This window comes from Dermacentor albipictus, chromosome 4, assembly GCF_038994185.2.
Source record: "Dermacentor albipictus isolate Rhodes 1998 colony chromosome 4, USDA_Dalb.pri_finalv2, whole genome shotgun sequence".
Lineage (NCBI taxonomy): Eukaryota > Metazoa > Arthropoda > Arachnida > Ixodida > Ixodidae > Dermacentor > Dermacentor albipictus.
In genome coordinates, this window is record NC_091824.1 from 20,869,271 (window position 1) to 20,884,412 (window position 15,142).

The following is a 15,142-nucleotide window of genomic DNA, read 5'->3' on the forward strand; positions in this document are numbered from 1 at the left end:
AAGAACTGCTTTACCTGAAGGCGAATGCGCACACACGATGTGTAATGGCGCTTCTTGTACAATGCAGCTAAGGTTTTCTCATTAAGCATTGTCGGAAGGAAAAAAAGCACCCAGTGTGTGTTTATCTCGTTGTCCGTCTTCACCCTTGCACCTTTCACATAAGATCGTGCTCACTCAACACCCTCAGCTATCCATCCTAACCTAAAACTAGGCGTCGATGATTTACTACAAAAAGCAGAGCACTCTATATCACACACTTCAAATGTCTAGAGGTTATCACCGACATGTGAATGTGCCCGAGCTTCAAAGTTACGGCGCTGTATTTGAAATTACACTGCCATTATTAGCACCAAAGTCGATCCAGAGTTAATCTGAATACAATGAGCGCATACGTGGTGTAAACCAAATAATCAATCCATACGCTCAAAATCAAAATACGCTCAATTGAGTTCTCCGCGTTCTCTACAAACACATTTCTCATATACTTGTCCTCTTCTAAATCAACTCTATGTGCTTGGGCTGATGGTTCACTTCAAAGTCATATTTTTCACATTTGCATGTAATAACTGATCCACATTGTCAGCTGGCCCTCCGTGGTACTCATTTACGCCCCTTACACTTACTGGCATTCAGCTGCACTTGCGTTCATTTACACCCGCCGGAACTTACTCAGTAACTTTCTACTCTTGTGAAATCAGGAGAAAGAAGTGAGAGGGCTCTTTATTTTCCGTGTACCTGTAGTGATAGAGCAGCGTGTGCAAGCGCAGCAATCTCATTTGCATGCGAGTAATACTGCAAACACTTCTTTCTTTCTGCGCCCCACCCCACTTTAGTGCTGGTAAATTACGCCCTTTTGCTTCGTGTGCTTCGTCAAAAGAACATGATATTTGCTAACTGCATTGAACAGTCATTGTGGCCTGATGTTCGCTTACCGGTGCTATTCTCCACTCTATAGTTCGACTCGAGAGCCGGGGCTTCTGCTTTCTTTGTTAGCAGTGTTATTAGTGTCGACCATTCCCACTTTAATCATCATAATCATCATCATCAGCCTGGTTACGCCCCCTGCAGGGCAAAGGCCTCTCCCATACTTCTCCAACAACTCCGGTCATGTACTAATTGTACATGGCCTCTGTTACGCTTTCCTTCCCTTGGAATCCATTCCGTAACCCTTAATGACCATCGGTTATCTTCCCTCCTAATTACATGTCCTGCCCATGCCCATTTCTTTTTCTTGATTTCAATTAAGATGTCATTAACTCGCGTTTGTTCCCTCACACAATCTGCTCTTTTCTTATCCCCTAACGTTACACCTATCATTCTTCTTTCCATAGCTCATTGCGTCGTACTCAATTTGAGTAGAACCCTTTTCGTAAGCCTCCAGGTTTCTGCCCCGTAGGTGAGTACTGGTAAGACACAGCTATTATATGCTTTTCTCTTGAGGGATAATGGCAACCTGCTGTTCATGATCTGAGAATGCCTGCCAAACGCACCCCAGCCCATTCTTATTCTTCTGATTATTTCTGTCTCATAATCCGGATCCGCCATCGCTACCTGCCCTAAGTAGATGCATTCCCTTACGACTTCCAGTGCCTCGCTGCCTATTGTAAATTGCTGTTCTCTTCCGAGACTGTTAAGCACTACTTTAGTTTTCTGCAGATTAATTTTTAGACCCACTCTTCTGCTTTACCTCTCCAGGTCAGTGAGCATGCATTGCAATAGCAATTGGTCCCCTGAGTTAATCTGGTCCCCACTTTAATCGTGTTTATAAATATATTCAGTTAGGAGTTAATGAATATAAATTGCTGGAATTTTGATAATTTCAGAAACAAAAGCTCACAAGAAAAGTCTTAAGGCCTATTTTGGGGCTAGAAGGCACCTCAGAGCCAAAATTGAACACTACAAAGCAATTTCTACAGATAAGTAAAATGTCCAACTCGTTGATGTGTTTTCTTTTTGTTATTTACATGTTCTTTAGCAATGCAGCGCTGCTCTCTGACAACATTAAGAAACGAAACAAGTACTGAAATCCACAGACTTTTCACTCTGCAATAAAACTTGAAACTGCTAACTCGACGTGAAATATCGCACCGATGAAATTTTGCCAGTGGCATAGGACTTCTAGGCCCTTCTACAAGTAAGGACTGTACTGTTATTTCTTTAAGAGATATCGTGGAAAATGTTCCTTGTAGTGCGAACTGACACTTCGGTGCTGCTGCGTCGTCGGAGTTAAGTGATTATTTTCGCGTCAAGCAAGCTTCGAGCTAAATTGGGCTTTGTCTTCCACTGAACTCGACGCATTGCACATGAAAGCCAGAAACCCAGAAACCCATGAAAGCCAGATACCCAGAGGAAAGTGCGTGATACACCGGAAAATTGTTCATACGATAAAACTTTTTATGGCATTAAGAGGCGACTGACAAGAATTGAAGACGATGTTTCTTCCATAACAGCAGTGAAGAACAAAGTTAGTTGCATCAGGACAATTGTCGCCAAAAACACAAAAGCCATTTTCGGCATATCATCACGACTAAATGGTTCAGAAGAATGGGCTGCTCGTTAGACTATTGTGCTTTTTTGATGTAGCTGACATAAAGCGGGAAATGTGGCAGGAATCGAAGAACTAAACTGCGTAACATTGCACTTCTAAGCTTAACGTCAAGTTCGGCCCCTTAGATATCGAGCGCGGTCATAGAATTCGCAAATACAGCACTAACGGAAACCGACCTATAATTGTCAAAGTAGCACATGTCAAAGAAAACTAACGTATTTTTTCAAATACTAAACAACAAAGAGGGTCCACAGCATATCAAAAGACTACTCATCTAACACTCGTCCTGCACGTAAACAATTATTCGAGTTCGGCGAGTCCCAAAAGAAACCTTTTAAACTTCGGTACGATAAACTAATCATGGAGAACAGAAATTACAAGTATGATGGCGTTAAAAAAACCGTTATATCAACTTGATAGCTGCTGCCACACGTTACTTCAAAACCAGATAGCATCCTTGTATCATTTGTTTATACCAACATAAGAAGCTTGCTGCCCAAGGGCGAAGCACTCTGTAGCCTCATTGACTCTTCTGATTGTAAGCTTATCGCACTAACAGAATCGATGCTCAATTCAGCCGTCGATGACACAGCTTAATTTATTCTTCGCTGATTTTGACATTTTTAGGTGGAATCGTGTAGGCAAACACGGAGGAGGTGTCCGGATAGCTGCCCATAGCAGCCTTTGTTGCTCTATTGTCAATACCAGTTGGCCTCTAAATACTTTACTCGTTTTCTGCAGCTCTTTATACCTACAAATTATTATCTGCGTATGCTATCGATCACCAGACGCAGATGCTTCCTTCACTACTCACTTCCACGAGGCGCTGCAATCTGTTACGAGGTCATTCAGTCATGCGCAGCTACTCCTCTAAGGTGATTTTCTTGGTATAACATGGTTCCTGGTATGGACCATTTTATACCATGTTCCTGGTATAACATGGTCCGAACCAGCCATGACGCTAAGAATAATAGCAAAAGTAGTTTTCTTAACACATGCCTCATCTTTGCTTTGACACAGCTAGTATCTACCCCAAGGTGAAAGAACTAACAGTGTTCTAACACACTGGATCTTATCTTAACATCCCATAACGAATGTGTTTCTTCCCTAACGCATATACCATAACTAAATGATCACTCAGCACTACATGCACAACTATCCTGGCAACAACATGAGCGCAAAAACAAAAAAGAAAAAGAAAATAACACTATATGATAAAGGTGATTACACAAATATTAACGATGCACTAACTAATTTGTACTACTCGTATATCAAGATTTCCCGAAGCACACAGTAGGCAAAGAAAATGATCGAACTCGCTGAGAATTACATAACAGCTATCACCTTAACCGAGTGAACTTCGTCCCCACGGTTTAACAAGACATCAAAATGACTAGACAATAAAAAGAAAATAATATTTCGCAAAGCCAAACATTCCGATACCGCTTCTGCGTGGAAAAAATATAATTGCAGGGAAAAGGCGTTTCATTCTTTGGCGACGAAAGCTAAACGAACCTTTTAATCAACAACACTTCCTAGCATGCTGCGAAAGAACCCCAACCAATTCTGAAAATAAATCAAACAAAATAACCATACACCATAATTAATATAATTTCGCAACAATAACGGTATTCCTGACCACAAAGTAACTGAACTATTAAACGTTGTCTTCGCTTCCGTGTTCACTTCTGAACCTAACAGTGACCTCCCCGACTGTCTTTACCTCAAGCACCCAATGGTGCCAGACATAACAATTGAGGCATACATCACCACACTAACAGAATGCCTCGAATTAACATCCTCGACCTGCAGCGATAGAATCAATTCCAAAAGGCATAAGAACACTGCGAAGATTTCTAGTGTATTTCTGCGTCATATCTTTTAGCAAACATTATTTTCTGGAGTGGTGCCACAAGACTGCGAAATAGGTAAGATAATTCCAGTATAAAAAAAAGTATCATCGTCAACGTGCCACAAAATTGTCCAGTTTCTCTCACCAGTGTTTGTTCCAAATTATTGGAGCATATAATTTATTTTATATTATAAAAGAACTATCATCCGCAAACGTTTTTCAATCCTATTCATGATGCTTTTGAGAACGGCATGTTCTGCGAGACACAACTAGCTCTCTTCGTTAATGACATCAGCTCACATCTTGATCAAAACGTACTTATACATGCCTTCATTCTAGATTTCCAAAAGGCTTTTGACAACGGTCCTCATGATGGCTCTTTCTAAAACTATCGTGTCTTCATCCTAACCCTTGTGTTCTCTAATGAATGCGCAACTTTCTGACTAACCGTCCACAGTCCATTTACGCTAACCATGCTCGACAAAATTATCACCCGTAATCTCCGGCATGCCGCAAGGCACTGTCGTGTGACCGCTACTGTTCTTAATATATATTAAAGACTTACCGAGAGGTTCTTCAAAAACTCGTTTATTTACCGATAATTGCGTAATCTATCGTCCTATTAGTAACGACGCTGACTCTCGTGCTCTCCAGTCTGACCTTAACATCATTGAATCCCGGTGTAATAATTGGCTTTCGCTACGTCAACATAAAAATACCGCTACTTACTTGCCAGCATCGCCAATGATTTATCTCAGCTAATTAGGTTATCGCTGGTTCTGAAATATGTGCTGTGATTTTTTATAAGAACTTGGGTATTAACTTGTCAAGTAATATTCGTTGGTCCTCACACATTTGCAGCATTAGGAATGATGTTAATCGTGTCCTACGCTACTTGCGCCATATTCTACGTCTTGTTCACCCTTCAATGAATCTACTAGCATATTTAACCCATGTTCGACCCAAACTGAAATGCGCATGCTCAGTGTAGGACCCATATGAATCTAACCTGGCAACAGCACTGGAATCCATGCAGAATCGTGCAGCAAGATTCATTCACTCCGACTATTCTTACCACACTAGCCGCACTAAACTTAAGTCATGTCTGAACCTTCCAACCCTCCAGCACCACCGCCAAATAGCAAGACTATAGGGCGTAAAACGTCAAACTATTCCAATATGGTTTTATTCCAATCTCCTGACCTCAAATTTGCGTAACCGCCAACGTTAGCAGCTGGGGCGGTGACCTGCAGGGTTGTCTGAACCGAACAATCAAACACTCTCCTCGTTCATAGGAGGTCAGTTTTGTTTGCTTGATAAACGAATAACATTTACTACACTGTGAGGCTTGTCTTATCTGATTGGCTGATAATTGGCGAGGAGCATGTTTAAGGGGAGAGGGATTTGGTGGGGACGAGCCTGGTGCACTGAGAATTGATAACCTGATGAAGAGGGTGGTGCTGGCGCCTGCGATCGGTCCACTTTCCCTGACGTAGCTTGCGGTGGCTGGTCGAAAATCGTGGCGGCATGCAACGGAAGCGTAACAATGAAGATAAAATGGATCCGCAGAAAAGAATAGTTGGAAGAACGAGATCCTAAACAAGCCGAAAGTGCTCAAAAAGGTTACATGGCCAAGCAAAAAGTTTCATAATGCGCAAATAAACCCCTGCTTTCTGGCTGGTGTGAGTAGCCTGTGCCTGAGCGATCGGCGGCAGCGATCTTTTATTCCTTTCAGAACGGGGCAGCCTGCGGCTATTCAGAAGAAAATTCAGTTTTGTTTGGCATAATAGTGCATCTTTAACACGTACACATCACTTTGACACGTTGAGTATTCGCGGTTTTGTGATGTCGCGTGACAGGCAGGTGAAGTGGGTGCAGCCCGGAAGCTTTTGACCAATAGCTGAGGGCTAATGGAGAATAGGCGTCGAATCAGAAATAACAGTTTTTCTTTTGTTCGGTAAATCATGCATAATCAGTGTGTACACGACATATCAGATGGGGAGCTATCGTGGTTGTCGTGACGTCGCGTTACAGACAGGTGAAGTGGGGGTGGTCGAAAAAGTTTTTGAGCAGTCGCGGAGGGCTGATTGCAGAATTGGAATCGAAAAGTTTGGAATAGTTTCACGTTATAGCGCCCTATGTCTTTTTTGAAAGTTGTATCGCTCGCTGCTTCACCAGACCAATATCAACCCTGCGCGTCGCACTTCATCGCGTCAAAACCATTCAAAAGCTGTTTATCTCCCTCCAGCTCGCACCGCCACTCACTTTAACTCTGTCTTCGTTCAAACAATGACTGACTCGAATCATCTAGTCATTCATCGTTCAAGGCATTCATTGAAAATATGATCTAGATATGCCCACTCCTCATGTAAAGTCCCAATGAGGTACCTGAGGTATGAACAATAAATAAATAAATAAATAAATAAATAAATAAATAAATAAATAAATAAATAAATAAATAAATAAATAAATAAATAAATAAAAGCGCTGTTTAACAAACTGAAACTACGAAATGCAATGAATTCACGTCACAATGTCCTAGACAGGGATAAAAAAATTGCTGCTCTACCATAATATGAGAGCAAATGTAAGCATGAAGCAGCGACAGGGAAAGCAGATTGGTTGGAGCTTATGCTAGCCAGAATCTTAAAGTGGGTGTCCTGCATGTTCGCAACGGTACACCCCACCACACCACGTCATACTGTCTAGATGGTCGATGCCCAGCTAGAAGAAGAAAACCGGCTGAAACAAGGAATGGTATAGTGCCCTTCATCTGCTTTTTGAAGGTTGACATTGTAAATGGCAAATAAAAGTTCAACGTACTTGAAGTTGCAGCTTCAGTGATATTCTAAGCAAATATTAGGAAGAATCTGAAGCGATTATTTTTGCAACTTGATTTGGCAGTAACTAAGCTATTTAATGCTATCCGTACAAAGTGTTGGGAGCCCGAGTTCACTTTTTTTAATGTTTTCACAGTTTTCCCGGATGTTCTTGATTGAATGCCCCCATAATGGCAGAAGAATTGAAGAATATTTACTGCTGACGTCCCTGCGTGTTCCACGTTGAGGATACCTCTCACGCCATGGCCACCCACAGCGTCTTGGACTCCCTCGAAGGCCCAATTTTTCATCTTGTTGTCCTTAAAGGGCATGGTCCTGAGACCGTTGTCGACGTGACGGCCTCAATAGTTGGTCTCTCTGAGGTCTAGTGCGTTCAGCACATAAAAGGCCTGAACTTCCAAGTCACCGTCAAGAGCATGGCTTCCATGACTCTAATTCTCAATGCTGGTTGCCTTGTCACCGATGGCGAGCGTTGTCCTGTCGTTCCCGTCGGCCTGCAGGTAACCAACGTAACGTGCCTCTTTCTGCCGTCCTTCGTTCCTAGCAAAGTCCCCGTCCAGTCACTATCACAATACCGCAAGGTCCTGTCTGTCAACGCTGGTCTTATGAGCGGACGACGTGGCGTGCTTACGGGCACCCGCTTCGTTCGTATGGAAATGAGTACCAGAACCCCCGTCCCCAATTGCCTGCGAGTCTGTTGTCATCGTGAGACGTTTGACGACTGCACCTTGGAACGCGCGTGTCGTCGATGCGGCTCCAGCGACCACTACTGTGCACAGTGCGCCGCAGCGACCTGTGGCCGTTGTGGTATCCATGGCACGGAAGTGACGGATGTGGCCGTCCTTGCCGGCGTTGTGGGGATGGTCATCTTACGGTCATGCGCTCTGTGCAGCGTTCATACTCGGACGCTGCTGCTGGAGCCTTTCCACTCACCACCGGCATCAGCTGCGGTTCCGACTGCGTGTGACGCCGTAACCAAAGAAATTGCCCTGACACCGCATAAGCCAGCGTCGACAAATGAAAAAGAAGAGGCATGCAGCTCGGACAATCACAGCGCGCCATGTTCGTCGGCCTCCTCTAAAGAAAAAGAAGATCGTGACGTGGTGGATCGCAACGTTACGATCTTCGCTGGCCTTCCAAGTAGCGAATGACATGCATACTGTGGCCGACAGCGCCTTCACTTCAGCTGCTACCATCAGTTCTCCTGATCGCACCGATGTTTTAAACACAGATAAAACTCCTGACCCTGCGATTACTACAGTCGATACACCTACGGAATCTTCTGCGGCTTCATCCGCTTCAATTGCGTCACCTACAACGCCGCATCCATTACGCCTGAATGAACCCCCGGCTGCTGAAGTTGTCGGCGGCGATGAAATCAATCCCACCGCCCTATGCTACCGACATCATTCTCATCAGAAAATAGCTTCAGCTTCGGATTTGACAACAGCATTGGGTTCTCACCAAGCCTGGATGCACTGGACATAATAATGGCGGCCCCACGAGACGTAAAATGTGCCGATTCGTCAGCCTATGGCGTGGACGGTGGCCCGAATCACCGCGCCGAGATAAAACGGCCCAAAAAACCTCGGACTTATTCGAGAGGGTCGAATACGGGACGTGTGTGCTGCATATCCCCTGGAGTTCTTCCCGGGCCGCGGATTTGCACAACACGACCAGGTAAGTTTGGAGATACGTCTAAGAAAATATGGCTCACACCCTGAACACCATTTCAATAAACGCACAGGGGTTCCGAAGTCCTGTAAAATAAACCGAAATTATCAGCGTGGCCCCAGCAAAGAATTGTGACATACTGTGTTTGCAAGAAACACATTTTTTTATCATTGGACATTTTGTTACTTTCAAACGCACTTTTACCCTAGACTGCCTTTTTCTTCGTGACATCACGCTCTAATGGAGTTGGTATTATTATTTGCAACAGAGCACTCTTCCAGACAGGCCGCCATTGGAATCTGAACCTGGCAACGTGTAACGTTAGAATGTTATCTAGTGAGGCGAGTCTAGCAGTGTTATTGGAGGAATTGCACCAGTAAATGGGATACAATAGGGCTCATTCAGGTTAGGAGGACAAAAGAAGTACATGCAGTGTAAAAAAGCGGGAACGTTCTGTGCTACCGGGGCTTATCCTCCAGAGAGACGAGAAGTAGGAGTTGGATTCCTGGTTAATAAGGATATAGCTGGTAACATACAGAAATTCTATAGCGTTAACGAGAGGGTGGCAGGTCTTGTTGTGAAATTTAATAAGAGGTACAAATTGAAGGTCGTGCAGGCCTACGCTCCTACATCCAGTCATGATGACCAGGAAGTCCAAAGCTTTTATGAAGACATGGAATTGGCGATGGGTAAAGTCAAAACAACATACACTATACTGATGGGCGACTTCAATGCCACGGTAGGCAAGAAGCAGGCTGGAGACAAGTCAGTGGGGGATAGGGCATAGGCTCAAGGAATAGCAGGGGAGAGTTATTAGTGGAGTTTGCAGAACAGAATAATATGCGGATAATGAATACCTTCTTCCGCAAGCGGGTTGGCCGAAAGTGGAGGTGGAGGAGCCGAAATGGTGAGACTAGAAATGAAATAGGCTTCATACTGTGCGCTAACCCAGGCATCCTACAAGATGTGGACGTGCTCGGGAAGGTGCGCTGCAGTGATGGTAAGAACTCGAATTAGCCTAGATTTGAGGAGGGAACAGAAGAAACTGGTACATAAGAAGACAATCAATGAGTTAGCGGTAAGAGGGAAACTAGAGGAATTCCGGATGAAGCTACAGAACAGGTGTTCGGCTTTAACTCAGAAAGAGGACCTTAGTGTTGGAGCAATGAACGACAATCTTGTGGGCATCATGAAAGAGTGTGCAATAGAAGTCGGTGGTAACTCCTTTAGACAGGATACGAGTGAGCTATCGCAGGAGACGTAAGATCTGATCAAGGAACACCAATGTATGAAAGCCTCTAACCCTACAGCTAGAATAGAACTGGCAGAATTTTCTAAGTTAAGCAACCAGCGAAACACAGCTGACATATGGAACTATAATACGGATAGAATTGAACATGCTCTCAAGAACGAAGGAAGCCTAAAAGCAGTGAAGAAGAAACAAGGAATAGGCAAGAATCATACGTATGCGTTAGGAGACAAAGCCGGCAATATCATTACTACTATAGATGATACAGTTCAAGTTGCTGAGTAGTTCTATAGATATTTATACAGTACCAGTAGCCTCCACGACGATAATGTGAGAGAGAATAGTCTAGAGGAAATTGAAATCCCACAAGTAACGCCAGAAGAAGTAAAGAACACCGTGGGAGCTATGCAAAGGGGGAAGGCAGCTGGGGAGGATCAGGTAACAGCAGATTTGGTGAAGGATGGTGGGAACATTGTTCTAGAAAGACTGGCATCCCTATATACACAATGCCTCATGACCACAAGCGTACCAGAATCTTGGAAGAACGCTAACATAATCCTAATCAATAAGAAAGGGGACGCCAAGGACTTGAAAAATTACAGACCGATCAGTTTACTGTCCGTTGCCTACAAAGTATTTACTAAGGTAATCGCTAATAGAATCAGGAACACCTTAGACTTCTGTCAACCAAAGGACCAGACAAGATTCCGTAATGGCTACTCAAGAATAGACCATATTCACACTATCAATCAGGTAATAGAGAAATGTGTGGAATATAACCAATCTTTATATATAGTTTTCATTGATTACGAAAAAGCGTTTGATTCAGTCGAAACCTCAGCTGTCATGGAGGCATAACGGAATTAGGGTGGAGACGAGCCATATGTAAAAATACAGAAAGATACTCCACAGCCACCGTAGTCCTCCATAAAGAAAGCAACAAAATTCCAATAAAGCGAGGCGTCAAACAGGGAGATATGATCTCTCCAATGCTATTCACAGTATGTTTACAGGAGACATTCAGAGACCTGGAGCGGGAAGAATTGGGAATAGAAGTTGATGGAGAATACCTTAGTAACTTGCGATTCGCTGATGACATTGCCTTGCTTAGTAACTCAGGAGACCAATTGCAATGCATGCTGAATGACCTGTAGAGGCAAAGCAGAATGGCGGGTCTAAATTTTTTTCTGCAGAAAACTAAAGTAACGCTTAACAGTCTTGGAAGAGAACAGCAGTTTACGATAGGTAGCGGGACACTGGTAGTGGTATGGGAATACATCTACTTAGGGCAGGTAGTGACCACAGAGCCAGATCACGAGACCGAAATACTCAGAAGAATAAGAATGGGCTGGGGTGCGTTTGGCAAGCATTCTCAAATCATGAACAGCAGGTTGCCACTATCCCTCAAGAGAAAAGTGTATAACAGCTGTGTCTTACCAGTACTCACGTATTGGGCAGAAGGCTGGAGGCTTACGAAAAGGGTTCTGCTTAAATTGAGGACGACGCAACGAGCAATGGTAAGAAGAATGATGGGTGTAACGTTAAGGGATAGGAAAAGAGCAGATTGGGTGAGGGAACAAATGCGGTTTAATGATATCTTAGTTGAAATTAAAAAAAAGGAATGGGCCTGGGTAGGACATGTAATGAGGAAGGAAGATAACCGGTGGTAATTAAGGCTTACGAACTGGATTCCAAGGGAAGGGAAGCGCAGCAGTGTGCGCCAGAAAGTTAGTTGGGGGGATGACATTAAGAAGTTTGCAGGGACAACATGGCACAATTAGTACATGACCGTGGTATTTTGAGAAGTATTGGAGGGGCCTTTGCCCTGCGGTGGGCGCAACCAGGCTGCTGCTGCTGCTGATGATGATGATGACTCTTGAGAGATCATGATGTGTTTTACGATAGGACAGGGCAGATATTGGGTTTTGATTGTGTACTGCCTAGTGAAGGACAGGCATGCTGTGGTCGATAGCGCCTCTACTTCGGCTGCTACCATCAGTCCTGAGCGCACCGAGGTTTCAAACATTGGAAAAACCCCTGACCCTGCCATTTCTACGCTCAATACACCCACAAAATGTGCTGTGATTTGACCCACCTGAAATGCGTCACTTACAAGAGCGCAACCAATTTGTGCCTTTTCTGGAATAGCCACTTACCGTGGCCTCTGAATTAGCCCCCGGCTGCTGAAGTTGTTGCCGGCAATGAAATTGATCCCGCAGTCAACCGCTACCGACATCATCATAAGAAAACAGCTTCGGCCTCGGTGTTGACCGTAGCGTTGCACTTTCGTCAAACCTGAATTTATTTCACGTAGAAATCGCGTTCTCACGAGACGTAAACCATTATCCCGCGTCAGCTTCTGGCTCGGACGGCGGCCAGATCGCCACGCCAAATAACAGGCGGCCAAGGAATCCTCGGCCTTCAGGAGGATCGAAGTGACTTGTGTAGGGCATGTCTCCTGGACCTGTTTTCGGGGCGCCGACTTGAACAACCCGACCAGGTCAGTTCGGTGGCACTTAATTTTATAACTAAATATGGCTGACATCCTAAATATTATTTTATTCAACGCACAAGGGTTCTGAAATCCTATAAAACAAGCAGAAATTATCAGCGTGGGCGGCGAGAAAGCGTATGACATTCTGTGTTTTCAAGAAACATTTTTTGAACATACTCTTGCGTTGAAACGTACTTTCAACCGAGATTGTTTTTTTTTTCGTTTCGCGACACCATGGTCTAGTGGAGTCGCTATTATAGTTTTCAGTAGAGCTTTCTTGAGAGACCATCATGTTCTTTTTTTAACGAAAGGAGAGGGTGGATAGTAACATCTGGTTGTCTACTATCTTCATTTAGGTTGCGTTGTTTTGTGTATCTATGGATCCGCGCAGGACATAAGTCTAATGATTTCTTTCGTGACCTGGACGGCCGTCATGTGAGGCTTCTTGGGGGTTTTAATTGTGTTTCAGACACGCAAACACATGTACCAGACCCGGGCTGAGGTCGGCTTGGTTGGGACGTACAGGAATCGTTCAGCACTTTTCGTTGCTGGATATATATAGACTTTTTCATGGTTCATTTGTCTGGACATGGCAACGCGGCACGTCGTGAAGCAGGTTAGACCGTGCCTACGTGCCAAGCAATTTAGCTCAGTATGGCTCACAATCTGATGTGATAACTTTCCCACAATCTCCTGTTTATATCCCTGATCACAGACCAGTTATGCTTGAAGTTTGCTTCCCTGCTTCCTCATCAATAAGGCCTTGGCGCCTCGACATCCGCATTCTACATAACGCGCGTTCGCGCTCTTGTTTGTCAAGAGTCTTACATGCCTGTCTTGAGCGCATCATGGGACGCGCTCAAGGTGCATTGGCTTCTGCATTGTTCAGTTGAAGGACGTGCACTCAGACGACGTACGTCAGAAGAACTGGCAGATACTGCCACGAAGATCCGTATTGCCCTTAGGGCCAATCGACTGACTTCACTGATGCGGTCATGGCAGCGGGAGCTGCGGAGATGTTTCCAACGGCTCGTCACAAGGTCGTCTTTGTCACCTGCTGCTCAGCGATGCAGACGTAATCCGTGTGCACACATTGAAGATTGAAAATCTGCGCTTTGCAAAAAACTCGCTCTTGAGACAGCCGAATGCATTCGGTTCTGCGACCCCAAGAGCAACGTCTTGTTATGCCGACACCAGCGCGTGATTATTCGATCTGTGTATCTAATTTTGAAAACATGGCGCGTGCAACTGTGCAGATTGATTATGGTAACGTAGAAATGCTCACTGGGCTGCCTCATGTTCCACCTGAGCTTGCTGACTGTCCTTGTGCACGACAGTCTGCTTATTAGGTGACGGCAGAATTATTTTCCGTGAAGCGTGGCTCGGCCACGCTTCACGTACGACCGTTGAAGAAACTAGCCGGGCATTCAAAGTTATCAAAGAAGCGGCTGACAACAGACACGAAAGTGGCACCAAAAGCTTCCCAGAATGTCAGATAAAACTCGCGATCTGAAGTTAATAATGAAGCGTTTACAAACAAAGCAAGAACTCTTTTTTGTTCTTCAAGGCATGTCTCCATATGTGCTAGGCTGTGCTACTGAACTTATCGTTAGGTTATCCAAAAAATATCCCTGTTGGCACCCCTGGCACGTGAAGTACTGGACCACTGTCAAGTAGCCTGCATATTGGGCGCTTGATGTGAGATGCGAGTGCAAAGAAATCAGCCTAACTTTTGAATAAGCAAATCATCCGGATGAGGAACAAGATGAAGCAGAGGATGTTGCTAGCTGCGGGCGGATCTTGCTTTGCAGAGGCGTGCCGGCAATTTCTCCGTCCGTGCGTCTTCTTTCATTCTAAGGAGATAGACGTCCATGAGGGACAAGACCATGCAGAATGCGCCTCCATATGCATGAAAATTAGACTGATTCTTACCTTTCAAAGCAAAGTTAAAAGCGATGGTTGATTTGCCAATGCATTTGACTTTTCCACTGCTGCTGCTGCTATCACTGTCTTGCACGCCGTGTCGGGGAGTAGATCAGAGTGTGCATATAGGGGGCAGGACGGTGGCAGAGAGGAAAGGCGGCGCGAGAAACTCGTTCGAACATTTCAATCGATGGCCGCCACAATACCCTCTGTAGTTCTTTGGGCATCGCCGAAATACCCTCCAGACGGCTGTAGTTACCCATTAAAAATAAAATTATGGGGTTTTACGTGCCAAAACCACTTTCTGACTATGAGGCACGCCGTAGTGAGGGACTCCGGAAATTTCGATCGCCTGGGGTTCTTTACCCTGCACCTAAATCTAAGTGCACGGGTGTTTCCGCATTTCGACCCCATCGAAATGCGGCCGTCGTGGCCGGGATTCGATCCCGCGACCTTGTGCTCAGCAGCCCAACACCATAGCCACTGAGCAACCTCGGCGAGCGTAGTTATCCATGACACCTCATAAATGAAATGCAGAAACTGCAGCGCTTACTTATGTTTG